The sequence below is a fragment of the Ailuropoda melanoleuca genome, chromosome 6 (assembly GCF_002007445.2).
Source record: "Ailuropoda melanoleuca isolate Jingjing chromosome 6, ASM200744v2, whole genome shotgun sequence".
In the NCBI taxonomy this organism is placed as follows: domain Eukaryota; kingdom Metazoa; phylum Chordata; class Mammalia; order Carnivora; family Ursidae; genus Ailuropoda; species Ailuropoda melanoleuca.
Window position 1 is genome coordinate 60,821,069 of NC_048223.1, and position 15,579 is coordinate 60,836,647.

General features: G+C 37.2%; 1 long non-coding RNA gene across 1 annotated transcript; it reads right to left on the reverse strand.

Moving 5' to 3' along the window:
* Positions 1 to 2,034: 2,034 nt before the first annotated feature.
* On the reverse strand, positions 2,035 to 15,517 carry LOC117802677. The gene is made up of 3 exons (XR_004626123.1): positions 15,098 to 15,517; positions 12,759 to 12,851; positions 2,035 to 2,087 (listed from the first exon to the last, which is right to left on the reverse strand). It is a non-coding gene; the product is annotated as an uncharacterized LOC117802677 (long non-coding RNA).
* Positions 15,518 to 15,579: the final 62 nt, after the last annotated feature.

Genomic DNA, 15,579 nt, shown 5'->3' on the forward strand with positions numbered 1-15,579 from the left:
AATAAAACAACACCAAGTTATGTTTTCATCAAATTAGTAAAAACTACTGAAAAAGAGAAATATTAAAAAGCTTTTGGGGTTTTTGTTTGTTTGTTTGAGAGACAGTGAGAGAGGGCACACGCACAGGCGTGTGCCCATGCACATGCATGCATGGGTGAGGGGAAGGGCAGAGGGAGAGAAAGAACCTTAAGCAGCGTCCACACACAGCATGGGGCTTGATTTCAGGACCCTGAGATCATGACCTGAGCTGAAATCACGAGTTGGCTGCTTAACTGACTGAGTCAGCCAGATGCCCTAAAAAACATTTGAAAACAAAACATTAGTAGTGGACCAAAGGCATATTTAGAAACAATGGAGCCAGAACACAATGAAATGACATCTTTATTGTGCTATTAGAAAAACTCTCAACCTAGAATTCTATATCCAGCAAAAATATTTTTCAAAATAAAGGTAAAATAAAGACTCTCAGACAAACACAGAAAATTCTCTCTCTCTCTCTCTTTTTTTGCCAGCCAGACTTGTACTAAGGAAATACTTATGGATGTTTATTGTGCTTCAGGAAAATTATACCAAGAAAACATCACTCTACCAAAAGAAGAAAAACAGAGACAGAGGGAGTGAAGGGCCAGAGGAAAGGAGAGGAAGAGAACTGAAAGGAGGAGGTAGAGGAGAAACAGAAGGAAGGGGAGGAAAAGCAGGAGCAAGAACGGAATAAGCAGGTAGAAAAGCAAAACATGCAGAAGCAGAGAGAACCTCCTCTTTTTGTAAATAAAGGGGCAACGTGCATATTTTTATGCATTTTCTATAGATAGTTTAACACCACAATAGCAGAGCTGAGTAGTTGTGACACAGACCTGTTTACCATCTGGCTCTACAGGAAATGTTTGCTAATGTCTAGTTTATATATCTCAAATAGAAATTATCAGACTAGATATAAAAGCAAGATCTAACCACATATATTATCTCCAAGAAACATGCTTCAAACACAGAGACATAAGTAAAAGAATGAAAATTATATACCTTGCAAACATTAAGTGTAAGATACAGCAACTAAATCAATATCAAATTAACAATGGGATAGGTAAAATTAACATGAATAAAGAGGGGTATTTCCTAAAGATAAAAGGATCAATTCACTAAGAAAAAACAATTTCAATCGTGTATCTAATAAGAGCATCAAAATATAAAAGCAAAAGCTCTCAGACCACAGAGAACACGAAAAACCCATATAACTATAGCTGGAGATTTCAACACTCCTTTCTCAACAACTGATAATACACAGAAAATAAGTAAGAATATAGAAAACTTGAATCCTGTCAACCAACTTGACCCAACTAACTTCTATAGAACATTCCACTCAGCAACAGTGGAAGATAGTTTTTCAAGCAAACATGAACCATTCACCAGAGCAAACTATTTGCTGGGTCGTAAAACAAGTCTCAAAAATTGAAAAACAATTGGAATAATAAAGAACATGTTCTCCATACAAAATGGGATTAAATTAGAAATCAGTGGCAGAAAGATACCTGGAAATTCCAAACATTAAAAATTAACACACACACACACACCTTTATTTTTTATTTATTTATTTTTTTAAATGATTTTTTATTATATTATGTTAGTCACCATACAGTACATCCCCGGTTTCCGATGTAAAGTTCGATGATTCATTAGTTGCGTATAACACCCAGTGCACCATGCAATACATGCCCTCCTTACTACCCATCACCACCCTATCCCATTCCTCCACCCCCCTCCCCTCTGAGGCCCTCAGTTTGTTTCTCATAGTCCATAGTCTCTCATGTTTCATTCCCCCTTCTGATTACCCCCCCTTTCTTTATCCCTTTCTTCCCCTACCGATCATCCTAGTTCTTATGTTCCATAGATGAGAGAAATCATATGATAATTGTCTTTCTCTGCTTGACTTATTTCACTTAGCATTATCTCCTCCAGTGCCGTCCATGTTGCAGCAAATGTTGAGAATTCGTTCTTTCTGATAGCTGAGTAATATTCCATTGTATATATGGACCACAGCTTCTTAATCCAGTCATCTGTTGAAGGGCATCTCGGCTCCTTCCACGATTTAGCTATTGTGGACAATGCTGCTATGAACATTGGGGTGCATATGGCCCTTCTCTTCACTACACACCCCTTTAAAATTAAATAACCCATTTCTAAATAGCCATGGGTCAAAGAAGAAATCACAAGGGATATTATCTCAAAACATATTTTAGTGAATGAAAATAAAAACACAACATAACAACATACATGTATTGCCACTAATGTAATGTTTATAGGGGTATTTATACCTTTCAGTGTTCATTTAGAAAAGAAGAAAGTCTAGGGGCGCCTGGGTGGTGCAGTCATTAAGCATCTGCCTTTGGCTCAGGGCATGATCCTGGAGTTCTGGGATCGAGGCCCATATCAGGCTCCTCTGCTAGGAGCCTGCTTCTTCCTCTCCCACTCCCCCTGCTTGTGTTCCCTCTCTCGATGGCTGTCTCTCTCTGTCAAATAAATAAATAAAATCTTTAAAAAAAAGAAGAAAGTCTCAACATGTTCCCAAGTTTCCACCTTAACAAACCAGAAAAAGACAGTTAAGTCCAGAATGAATTGAAAAAGGAAGTTATTCAGAAAGGAGCAGAAATCGGTGACTAGAAAATAAATGATAAAGAAAATCAATGAAACCAAAATTGCTTTACAAATCTGACAAAAATTTAGCTAGATGAATCAGGAAAAAAAGAAAGAAAATAAAATCATCAATATAAGGAAACTATGTAAACATTCAAGCACAGGAGACTGGTTGAATACACTACAGTATATTCACATGATGGAGACCTGTGCAGTTATAGCAAAAAATGAGGAAGGTCTCTGGGGAAGAAATGTGCAGTGGTTTCCAGAATATATTAAGTAAAATAAGTAAAATGCAAATCAGTACATATAATATGCTACCTTTTATATAAGAGAAGAGGAAGTTAAAAATATACATCAATACGCTTATAAAGAAACATACATTTGTAAATTTATTATTATTATATTTATAGATTAATTTATAAAAAGAAATACAGGAGAAATTACAACTGATTCCACAAAAATACAAAGGATTATGAGCGACTACAATAAATAATTATATGCCAACAAGCTGGATAAACTAGAAGAAATGGATAAATTTGTAGACACATAGCATCTACCAAGAATGAACCATGAAGAAATAAAAAATCTAAACTGACCAATAGGGGTAAGAGGGTTGAATCAGCAATCAAAAAACTTCCCAACATAGAAAAGCCTAGGACCAGATAGTTTCACTGGTAAATTCTACCAAACAAAGAAGAATTGATGCCAATGCTTCTTAAACTTTTCCCAAAAATTGAAGAAGAGGAACACTCCCAAACTCATTTTATGAGGATAGCCTTACCTTGATGCCAAAGCCAAATAAAGACACTGCAAGAAAACAAAATTACAGGCCTGATGAACGTAGATGTAAAAATTCTCAATAAAATATTAGCAAACTGAATTCAACAGCACACTAAAAGGATCATTTCACCTTGAGTACGTGGGATTTATTCCTGGGATCCAAGGATGTTTCAACATCTGCAAATCAACTAGTATGATACACCATTAACAAAATCAATGTCAAAAATCATATGATTATCTCATAAATGCAGAAAAAGCATTTGACAAAATACATTTTTTCATGATAAAAACACTCAACAAATTGAGTTTAGAAGAAACAAATGTTGCTCAGCATAACAAAGGCCATATAAAACAGGTCCAAGGTGGTACTCAATGGTGAAAGTTAAAATCTTCTCCTCTAAGATGAAGAACAAGAAAAGGATGCCCACTTTCACCACTTTTATTGAATATAGTATTGGAAGTCCTAGCTAGAGCAAGTAGGCAAGGAAAAGAAATAAAAGTTATCCATATCAGAAAGGAAGAATTAGTTATCTCTGTTCACAGATGATGTGGTCTTATATATAGAAACCCTAAAGACCCTACTAAAAACTGTTAGAACTAAGAAATGAATTCAGTGAAGTTGTATAATAAGAATACAAAATCAACATACAGAAATCAGCTACATTTCTATACACTAACAATGAACTACATGAAAGAGAAATTAAGAAAACAATACCATTTAAAATAGCATGAAAAACAATACTTAGGAATAAATTAAACCAAGGAAAGGAAAGGCCTGTACACTGAACACTGTAAGACACTGATGTAAGAGATCAAAGAAGACACAAATAAATGGAAAGATATTCCATGTTCTTGGATTGGAAGAATTCATATGGAAAAAATGTCCATACTACCCAAAGCAATCTATATATTCAAGGAATCCCAATCAAAATTCCAGCGGTGTTTATTTTCACAGGAACAGAACAAACAACTCTAAAATGTGTATGTAATCACAGACCCCAAATAGCCAAAGCAACCCTGAGAAAGAACAGAGCTGGAGGCATTACAGTACCTGATTTCACACTATATTATAAAGGTGTAGCAATCAAAACAGGATAGTACAGGCATAAAAACAAGTACGTTGATCAGTGGAACAGAATAGAGAGTCCAGAAAAAAACCCCTACATATACGGTCAATTGATTTTGGACAAAGGGGCCAAGAACACACAATGGGGAAAGGACAGCCTCTTAAATAAATGATATTGGGAAAACTGGGGAGCTAAAAACAAAAGAATGAAAGTGGACCCTTATCTTATACTACTCACAAAAATTAACTCAGCTGGATCAAAGACTTCAATATAAGACCTGAAATCACAAAGCTCCTAGAAAAAAACATAGGGGAAAAGTGATTTCCTGGATATCACATGTAAAGCAAAAGCATCAAATGCAAAAAAAGATGGGGGAATACATTAATGTAAAAAGCTTCTGCATAGCAAAAGAAACAAACAACAGAGTGAAAAGGCAACCTATGGAGTAGAAGAAAATATTTGCAAACTATATATCTGGTAAGGTGTTAATATCCACAATTAAGGAACTCCTACAACTCAATAGAAAAAAACCAAATAATCCAATTTAAAAATGGACAAAGGACTTGAATAAATATTTCTCCAAAGAAGTATAAATGGCCAACATGAAAAGGCGCTCAACATCTCTAATCATCATGGAAATGCAAATCAGAGCCACAGTGAGCTATCACTTCACACCTGTTAGGGTGACGGTCACAAAATTTTAAAAATGCAATTTTCCCTTGACTCCCCCATATTAATTTGCATTTATCTCTCTTATGAAACTTATCACGTTTTGCCAGGGGATTATAAATCAGATCCTTCAGTTTAAATCCTTATCCTGCCCCTTGTGATCTTGGGAACTATGGAGCTTGTTAGTACCTCACTCTCCCTAAGTGTAAAGCAGAGGTGGTAATACCCACCCACAGGTTTACTGTGAGGGTTAAATTAGATGATGCATGGGAAGAATTTAGAACAATGTCTAGCTATATGCTATATACTACATAATAAAGGCAATTATTCCAAAATGGAAAAAAAAATCAAACCCCTAAAAATTGAAAACAGAACTGAAAATAAACTAACTGCATCTCAAGTTGATGGCACAGGCATATAGAGAATATCTGGTGACTTTAAAACACAGTTTTGACTATCTGTCCCTAATGGGATAGATTACAAAGACAAAAAGGATACAACAGTCTCTTAGGTAGGATAAAGCAGATAACTAGTTTTGTAAATGTCATCAGGAAAAAAAAGTTTTGTATGAGAAAATAAAAAACAAATACAAAATCAAATAAGTTAAGATACAACCCTATAATGTTACTACATTTGAACTAGAATATCAGTATGAATTCAAGATTTTTTTCTCTTGAAAAAAATTACCTATTACTAATCTAGCTCTATTCATTGAAAAGATCTAGAAGCAATAACAACCCAGTGGCAATGAGTACTACTGACGGTGGTTGCTAACTACCATTTCCTACTAAAAGGAACCCGGGCTTTTTGGAGAAATGACTGCTTCCAGGTCAGGAGCAAGAAAATGTACAGGATGAGTCTGGGCCATCTTATGCCAAAAGGCAAGAAAATTATCAAGGATTAATGTGAGCACATCTAAAATACACAGGAACTGGGACACCCGGGTGGCTCAGTCAGTTAAGGGTCTGCCTTTGGCTTAGGTATGATCCCAGTGTCCTGGGATCCAGTTCTGCATCGGGCTCCTTGCTCAGCATGGAGCCTACTTCGCCCTCTCCCTCTGCATGCCACTACCCCACTTGTGCTCACGCTCTCTCTCTGACAAATAAATAAATAAAATCTTGTAATAAAACAATAAAATAAAATAAAATACACAGGAACCAACTTGAATAATTTCTACGAGCAAACTAAGCATCAAAAAGAATAATTAAAATAATTCAGATATATGAAAATCCATGCATTCACAATTTTTAAAAAAGCCTTATAGTCACAACTGAAGTTGCAAGGCGACCAGTTCATTATTCCAAAAACTGATAAATGAAAAGAAATAAGTACTGATCCTATCTTTCATCTACAAATTGTATTTCAAGGTAACAAAACAGTTGATGATAAAAAGTTCTCTACAGTGGCATTCCAGCTGGTAAATTCAAAAGGAATAACAGAAGTATAGATTCATTATTGTGCAACCTCTAAAAAAATATTGGATCACAAACGTCAATTGACGCTAAAACAATCAGGTAAAAGGTTGACAAAAAACTTTATAATATAGGAATCAAGCTGACACCACTTGAACCCATGAGCAATATTTCATCATGAAAAATGAAACTACAACGTTAAGTGTCTCAAGATGTGATGCATTAGGAAGTATACAGCAAGTACTAGGAAATATTCTTATCTAAAATATAGAACTGAATTTAATAAAAAGTTTAGATCTAACTATCTACAGAAATAAGAGGAATATCTTAAGGAAGGAATATAATAAGGAAGGAATCAGCTAAATCCAGAGTATGTAATAGTCATTTCTCCAGTAAATCAATGGTATGAGAAAAAGGGCAGGGTACTAGTAAAACTGAGTAAAAGGGACTTAACCAAGTGCAATGTATGAACCTTGTTTAGATCTTGAAGGATAAAGCAACTGTAAAGAGAATCTTTGAGACAATCAGAAAAAATGTAATACCTGATGGATGATGGATAGTATCGAGATTTTTTTTTAGAACACAAAAAGATGGAAAAACATTCCATGTTTATGGATTGGAAGAATATATGTCTATTGGAAGAATAAAATGTCTATCCTGCCCAAAGCAATTACACTTTCAATGCCATCCTTATTAAAATACTATTGGCATTTTTCAAAGAGCTAGAACAAATAATCCTAAAATTTGTATGGAACCAGAAAAGACCCTGAATCACCAAGGGAATGATGAAAAAGAAAAACAAAGCTGGGGCATCATGCTGCCTGACTTCAAGCTATATTACAAAGCTGTGATCACCAAGACAGCATGGTATGGGCACAAAAACAGATACATAGACCAATGGAACAGAATAGAGAGCCCAGATATGGACCCTCAACTCTATGGTCAACTAATCTTCGACAAATCAGGAAAAAATATCCAATGGAAAAAAGACAGTCTCTTCAATAAGTGCTGCTGGGAAAACTGGACAGCTACATATAGAAGAATGAGACTGGACCATTCCCTTACACCATATACAAAGATAAACTCAAAATGGATGAACAACCTCTATGTGAGACAGGAATCCATCAAAATCCTAGAGGAGAATGTAGGCAGTAACCTCTTCGACATCGGCCACAGCAACTTCTTTCAAGACAAGTCTCCAAAGGCAAGGGAAACAAAAGCAAAAGTGAATGTTTGGGACTTCATCAAGATAAAAAGCTTCTGCACAGCAAAGGAAACCATCAACAAAACTAAGAGGCAACCCACAGAATGGGAGAAGATATTTGCGAATGACATTTCAGATAAAGGGCTGATATCCAAGATCTATAAAGAACTTCTCAAACTCAACACCCAAAAAACAAATAATCCAGTCAAAAAATGGGCAGAAGACATGAACAGGCACTTCTCCAAAGAAGACATACAAATGGCAAACAGACACATGAAAAAATGCTCAATATCATTAGCCATCAGGGAAATACAAATCAAAACCAGAATGAGATACCACCTTACACCAGCTGGAATGCAAAAACTAACAAAACAGGAAATGACAAATGTTGGCGAGGATGTGGAGAAAGGGGAACCCTCTTACACTGTCGGTGGGAATACAAGTTGTTATAGCTACTCTGGAAAACAGTATGGAGGCTCCTCAAGACGTTAAAAATAGAGCAACCCTATGATCCAACAATTGCACTACTAGTATTTACCCCAAAGATACAGATGTAGTGAAAAGAAGGGGCACCTGCACCCCAATGTTCATAGCAGCAATGTCCACAATAGCCAAACTGTGGAAGGAGATACCCTTCAACAGATGAATGGATAAAGAAGATGTAGTTAATATATACAATGGAATATTGTTCAGCCATCCGAAAGGATGACTATCCACCATTTGCACCGACATGGATGGAACTAGAGGGGATTACCTTCTGATTACCTTCCCTTTCTTTAATCAGAAGGTGGAATGAAGCATGAGAGACTATGGACTCTGAGAAACAAACTGAGGGCTTTGGGGGGGGGCGGAATGGGATAGGCCGGTGATGGGTATTAAGGAGGGCACGTATTGCATGGTGCACTGGTTGTTATACGCAACTAATGAATCATGGAACTTTACATCAAAAACCAGGGATGTACTGTATGGTGACTAACATAATATAATAAAAAAATGTTATTATAAAAAAAAGAACTAGAGGGGATTATGCTAAGTGAAGTAAGTCAAGCAGAGAAAGACAATTATCACATGGTTTCACTCATATGTGGAACATAAGCAATAGCACAGAGGACCATATGGGAAGGGAGGTAAATCTGAAGGGGGAGAAATCAGAAAGGGAGATGAACCATGAGAGACTATGGACCCCAAGAAACAAACTGAGGGTTTCAGAGGGGAAAAGGGTGGGGGGATGGGTTAACAGGGCGATAGGTATTAGGGAGAGCACGTGTTGTGATGTGCACTGCGTGTTATATGTAACTAATGAATCATTGAACACTACATCAAGAACTAATGAAGTACTATACAGTGGCTATCTGAACATAATAAAAAAAGATTTTACTTATTTATTTGTCAGAGAGAGAGAGCACAAGCAGGGGGAGCAGCAGTCAGAGGGAGAAGTAGGCTCCCCGCTGAGCAATCAGCCCCATGCGGGACTTGATCCCAGGATACTGGGATCACAACCTAAGCCAAAGGCAGATGCTCAACCAACTGACCCACCAGGGCATCCCTTGAGATTTCCTTCATGTTGTAAGTGTGATAATGGCATTGTGTATACGGTTTTATTTAAAGTCCTTGTTAGGAGCACCTGGGTGGCTCAGTCAGTCAAGTGTCTGCCTGTGGCTTGGATCACAATCCCAGGGTCCTGGGATCGAGCCCTGCATCAGGCTTCCTACTCAGTGGGGAGCCTGCTTCTCCCTTTCCTGCTTCCCGTGCTTGTGCTCACTCTCTTTCTCTCTCTCTGTCAAATAAACAAGTAAAATCTTAAAAAAAAAAAAAAAAGTCCTTATTAGACACGCATATTGAAGTTGGGGTATGCTTTATGATACTTCAGCCAAAACAAGGGACAAATTCGGAGACCACTATGAATTATATGCCAACAAATTGGACAACCTAGAAGAAATGAATAAATTCCTAGTAACAGACCACTTACCAGGACTGAATCATGAAGAAATAGAAATTTCTGCTCCCTGATTTCAAAGAATATCACAAAGCTATAGTAATCAAAATAGTATGATATTAGCATTTAAAAAAAGATCACTAGAACAGAATTGAGAGCACAAAGATAAACCCACATATATATGGTCAATTAATTTACAACACAGAACCCAAGAATATACCTTGGGGAAAGGACAGCCTCTTCAATAAATGGTGTTGGAAAAATTGACAGCCACATGCAAAAGAATAAAACTGTACAGCTATCTTAGAGTATACACAAAAATTAACTTAAAATGAATTAAAGACTTGAATATAAGACCTGGAACCGTAAGATACTTTGAAGAAAACATAAGCAGTCAGCTCCCTGACATTGGTCTTGGTGATAACTTTTTAAAATTTGCCACCAAAAGCAAAGGCAACAAAAACAAAAATAAGTGGAACGACATCAAAATAAAAAGTTTTTGCACAGCAAAGGAAGTCATCAACAAAATGAAAAGGTAACCTACTGAATGGCAGAAAATATTTTAAAATCATATATCCAATTAGGGATTAATCTACAAGATTATAAAGAACTCATACAATGCAAGGGCACAAAAGAATCCGATTTAAAAATTGGCAGAAAATCTGAATTGGTGTTTTCTCAAAGAAGACACACAGATGGCCAACAGGTACATAAAAATGTGGTTCAACATCACTAATCATCAGAGAAATGCAAATCAATGAGATACCACCTCACAATTGTTAGAATAGCTAATTTAGAAAAGAAAAGAAATAAAGTGTTGGCAGGGTTGTGGAGAAAAGGAAACCCTTATACACTGTTGGTAGAAAGGTAAATTGGTCCAGCCACTATAGAAAACAGTATAGAGTTTCCTCAAATAATTAAAAATAGAACTACCATATGATCCAGCAATTCAACTTCTAGGTATTTATCCAAAGAAAACAAAAACTTTAACTCAAAAAGATATATTCATTCCGGGGCTCCTGGGTGGCACAGCGGTTAAGCGTCTGCCTTCGGCTCAGGGCGTGATCCCGGCGTTATGGGATCGAGCCCCACGTCAGGCTCCTCTGCTATGAGCCTGCTTCTTCCTCTCCCACTCCCCCTGCTTGTGTTCCCTCTCTCTCTGGCTGTCTCTATCTCTGTCAAATAAATAAATAAAATCTTAAAAAAAAAAAAAAGATATATTCATTCCATGTTCATTGCAGCATTATTTACAAAGGCCAGGATACGGAAGCAATCTAAGTGTCTATTAATGGATGAATGGATCAAGAAGTTGTGAGATACACATATCTGTATAGTTGTGAGATATATATATATATACACACACACATATATATGTGGTGGAATATTATTCAGCCATAAAAAAGAAGGAAATTGTGCCATGTGTGACGATATGGATGGATCTTGACTGCATTATGCTAAGCGAAATAATTCAGACAGAGAAAGACAAATATTGTATGATATCACTTATATGTGAGAATCTAAATTTTAAAAAACCCACTAAGCTCATAGATGCAGAGAACAGATTAGTGGTTCCAGAGGTGGGGGTTGGTGGGGTGGGCAAAATGGGTAAAGGTGGTCAAAAGGCACAAGCTTCCATTTAAAAGATAAATAAGTCGTGGGGATCTAATGGATTGTGTGGTGATTATAGTTAACAACACTGTGTTGTATATTTGAAAGTTGCTAAGAGAGTAGATATTAAAAGTTCTTATCATAAGAAAAAAGATTGTAACCATGTGAGGTGATTGATGTTAACTAGATTTATTGTGGTGATCATTTCATGATACATACATGTGTTAAATCCTTATGTTGTACACCTAAAACAAATACAAGGTTCTATGTCAATTGTATCTCAGTAAAAAAATAATTTTTAAAAAAGGCAAAATGGGGGCAGGACTAGGCTGTAAAAATGTTGATAATTATTGAACTAATCAGTGTTGAGGTTGATTATATGATTATCTCTGCTTTTATGTATGTTTACATTTTTTTCACACCAAACAATGGTATGGAAAAAATTATTTAGCCATCTCTGGCCTGGACTGGCATAAGTCACCTACTGGGAATACACTAAAAGTCAGTTCAACGTTAAGTAATGTTTGTTAGGGGAAAAAAAAAAGGCCTCATTGTGTAATTACATTAACATATAACATATAGTATCCCATGTTTGTGAGTAATAAAAAAATTCACTATAGTGAGAAATGGTTCAAAGTTTTAGGTTCTATTTCTTGAGAGGAGATGATCACTTTTTAACTAGATCGATAAGTTTTTTTTTTTTTTAAAGATTTTATTTATTTGACAGAGATAGAGGCAGCTAGCGAGAGAGGGAACACAAGCAGGGGGAGTGGGAGAGGAAGAAGCAGGCTCATAGCGGAGGAGCCTTATGTGGGGGCTCGATCCCATAACGCTAGGATCACGCCCTGAGCTGAAGGCAGACGCTTAACCGCTGTGCCACCCAGGCGCCCCTAGATCGATAAGTTTTAAACCATAAGCTGATAAAGTTGGGTGACAGATTTTCTAGAATACATAAAAAGTCTTTGAAATATCTTATTTTCTAAAGAAACCTTAGTAGACAGCAAAGCTGGCTCCACGTACGTGGGGAAGCACACAGCTTATGTGTACTTCTGGCAGAACCCCCAGTACAGAAAAGAGCAGGTGCTATTTCCCAACGACACCTACTTGTGTATGTCCCAATACTATAGTTAGAAAATGGCTCAGAATTTTAGTTGCTTTCCCAGAACTCAAAGATCGTCTTCCTGTTTATCTTGGTGGGATGCCTATGTTATACTTGTGATTTTTCTGTTCTCTGTAACGTATTAAAACAAGATCGTCATAGATGGGGAAACGAGGTCATTGGTTAACGATCAGATGTTTGATTTTTATTTCCTGAACAGCAAAGATACTCTCTTGTGAATTTTTAACATACTTTTAAAGGAGAAATGGGACTAGTCCCTTGAAGGTGAGTTGTTCCTTGGGCTTTCCTCAAGAGTCAACAGAGCCGTTTGTAAATTCATTTCCTCACTTACCTCTGTCCTGTGTACTTACTCTCAGCTTTGCCTCAGTCTTAATAAGTCTCTTGTCAGTTTGTGGTGGTTGCTGCTTTACAGTTTACGCGAACACTGCCAGAAGAGCAAAGAGAAGCCAGATAGGTGGTGGGTTAGCTTTGGCCCAAGCCAGTATGGTATGGAGATGACAGCACTTTTACTTTAATTCATTCTTTGGTTTCTAGAACAGTTGATCTGGATTAGGCTGGGGGCAGGAAAAAACTCGTAATAATTCCTGGCTTTGGGAGGCTACAAGCCTTTGTTCTCCCCAGAGTATTAGGTAACACTCCTAATGCTACTTATCATATAATCCTGAGAACTGGGAAGGACATTCATTCATTGCCTCAGTTGTTTCACCCTCTGTAAATGGGCATAATAGTACCCACCTCATAGTGTTTTCATGAGGATTAAATGAATATTTGTAAAATGCTTAGAAGAGAGACTGACACAATAGTTAGCACCATATAAGTGTTTATAAGGTAAGTCCCTACATGACAATGTAAATCTTCTCTATAACATGAGTACATGGCCACTGCTACAATGCTGGGAGAGTTCCAGAATCTTGTTGGTGAACTTCTCATTGGCTGTTGCACTGCCAGCAGACGGTTTGGTGAAACCTCACTAACTTGGAATTAGTACACATATTATTGAGTCTGAATAAGTGAAAATTGAGAAATTGTGTATCTTTGGAGATAATTGAAATAATATTTTATATTTGACTGCTGTTCATGAAAATTTTGGAAGCGTCGTATTTGACTGATGAAGTATTTTCAAAGTATACGTGTTCAGTTTGTGATTTTGTGTACTCAGTTGGAACAAAAGGAAAGCTAATGAAGGTTTTGATATGAGCGTCTGTTCTTTTAACTAGATATCAATGAAAATACAATGAATAGAGCATACAGAGAGGTAAATACACTTGTTTGCACACCACAGACCTAAATAGTAATTTTTAACAAAATTGTTGGACTACTTTTAGTACCTACAAATCACTAAATTTAGAAGAATCAAGAGTTTGTGAAATGAGTGCTCTCAAGTTCCTGCCCTTGAGAATAGTTAAGAATCATTTATAATTACTCCAGCAAAAGGAGACCTACGAAGTATTCAATTTTACTTGTATTGAAATTATAATTCATATAATTTATGTATATAAAAAATGTTCTAAAAGTTTGCTTTTTTAAGCCATTGAATAGCTTCTTTACATTTTTAAGAATTTCTTAACTAATTTTCTTGGAATCTTGCTTAGTGCAAAAGGCAGACCTGGCAATCCCTTTTTCTTTGTTCCTATCCCATCCTATCCATCCCTCTGAGACTTAGTCCAAATTCTAGGTTGTCATTGTTTACACATCTGCTCCCTGCACTGGACGTTATACCTGCTGAGTGTACATAATAGAACTAGTCCATTTGTGTGCCAGAGACAGTCTGACATGTAGCATGCTTCTAATACATTTGTTGAAAAGCCTAATTAGCAGTGTCTGAAACAATATTTTACTGTATTTAATAAAGCTCTGGGCAAGTTGAATACACAACTGAGATTGATCCAGGTCTTGATTCTTTCCAGAAAGTTGGTCTTTTAGTTTGGTTTGGAATTTGAAGCTGTGAGTATAACATTTACCTCAGTCTCCCAAAGTCCAAGCTAACTGGAATTCCTGTCCTCTTTCACCAGAGTGGATCCCCAGGACACTGTTTATTTATATGGAAGAACTTAGTGACACTTTTAAGTTCTGTATAGTTGATGGAGAGCTGTGATGTTTTTGATCCAGGTCACTTTTTAAAAAAATATTCTACAAAGTGGTTTATAATTATTCCTTATATGATCTTCTGCCTTTGACCTAAGCTTTCGACTCTCGTGTTGTTAGTCTGAAAACCTATCATCTCAAGGGCTGATGCTACTTTCAATTTATTCAGATGATATGCAAGCCTAGCATAGCATTTTCCACATTAGCAGGTGTTCAATAAAAAATGTGAATATCTAAATTGCAGCTCTTTTTATTCTTAAATGGCAAGCGGAAGAAATCTTTGGCTTATTTCTGATAAGGTTTTTATGTTCCACAAAACAATTGTATTCATCAGCGTAGCACAAATCTACTAATGTGAGATCTTTTAAATTTAAAAAGTCGTTAATGTTAGCAGTGCTCGTTGACCGCCAAAATTCAATTCTCAGGATTAATTCCATCAGTCTGAATTAAGTCTCTGAATATGGAAATTGGAATGACCATTGATTAACTTGAACTTGGTAGCCAAAAATTTCTTCAGAGGGTTTGACACGTCAAGATTTCGTAAGGCTTAGAAATGATTTTTTAAAAAAAATAAAATTTCGGTACCTGTGAATGTGACTCGAACGGGACATAGGGACTTGGATGAATACTGAGGCAATACTTATTTTTGTTTTTAACCACTTCAGGCCTCGAAATAGAGGCTGTGTTGGTGTAACGGAAAAAGCAGCCTTGGAATCTGACAGGGCCTAATTCCTGGATTCAGTCCCAGTCCTGCGTGACCTTGGGCAAGTTACTTTACTTCTCTGAATTTCCGTTTCCTCCTATGCGAAACCAGGACTGCGAGAGACACCTTGCAGCGTAGGCTGGAGCGCGCCTAGAACACACCGGGCGGGTCCTAAACAAATAGCAGCCATATTCTGGGCCCCCGCTCCGCGCCGCTCTCCTGCCGCGCTCTCCCCAGCAGGTGTAGGCACCGTCTGCCGCGCAGGGCCGGGCTGCGGCCAGGCGGTCCCGCCCTTCCGTTCTCGCGGGCCTGCCCCTCGGCGACCCGCGCAGGCAGCGGCGGGCGGTGGCAGCGCGCCAGCCTC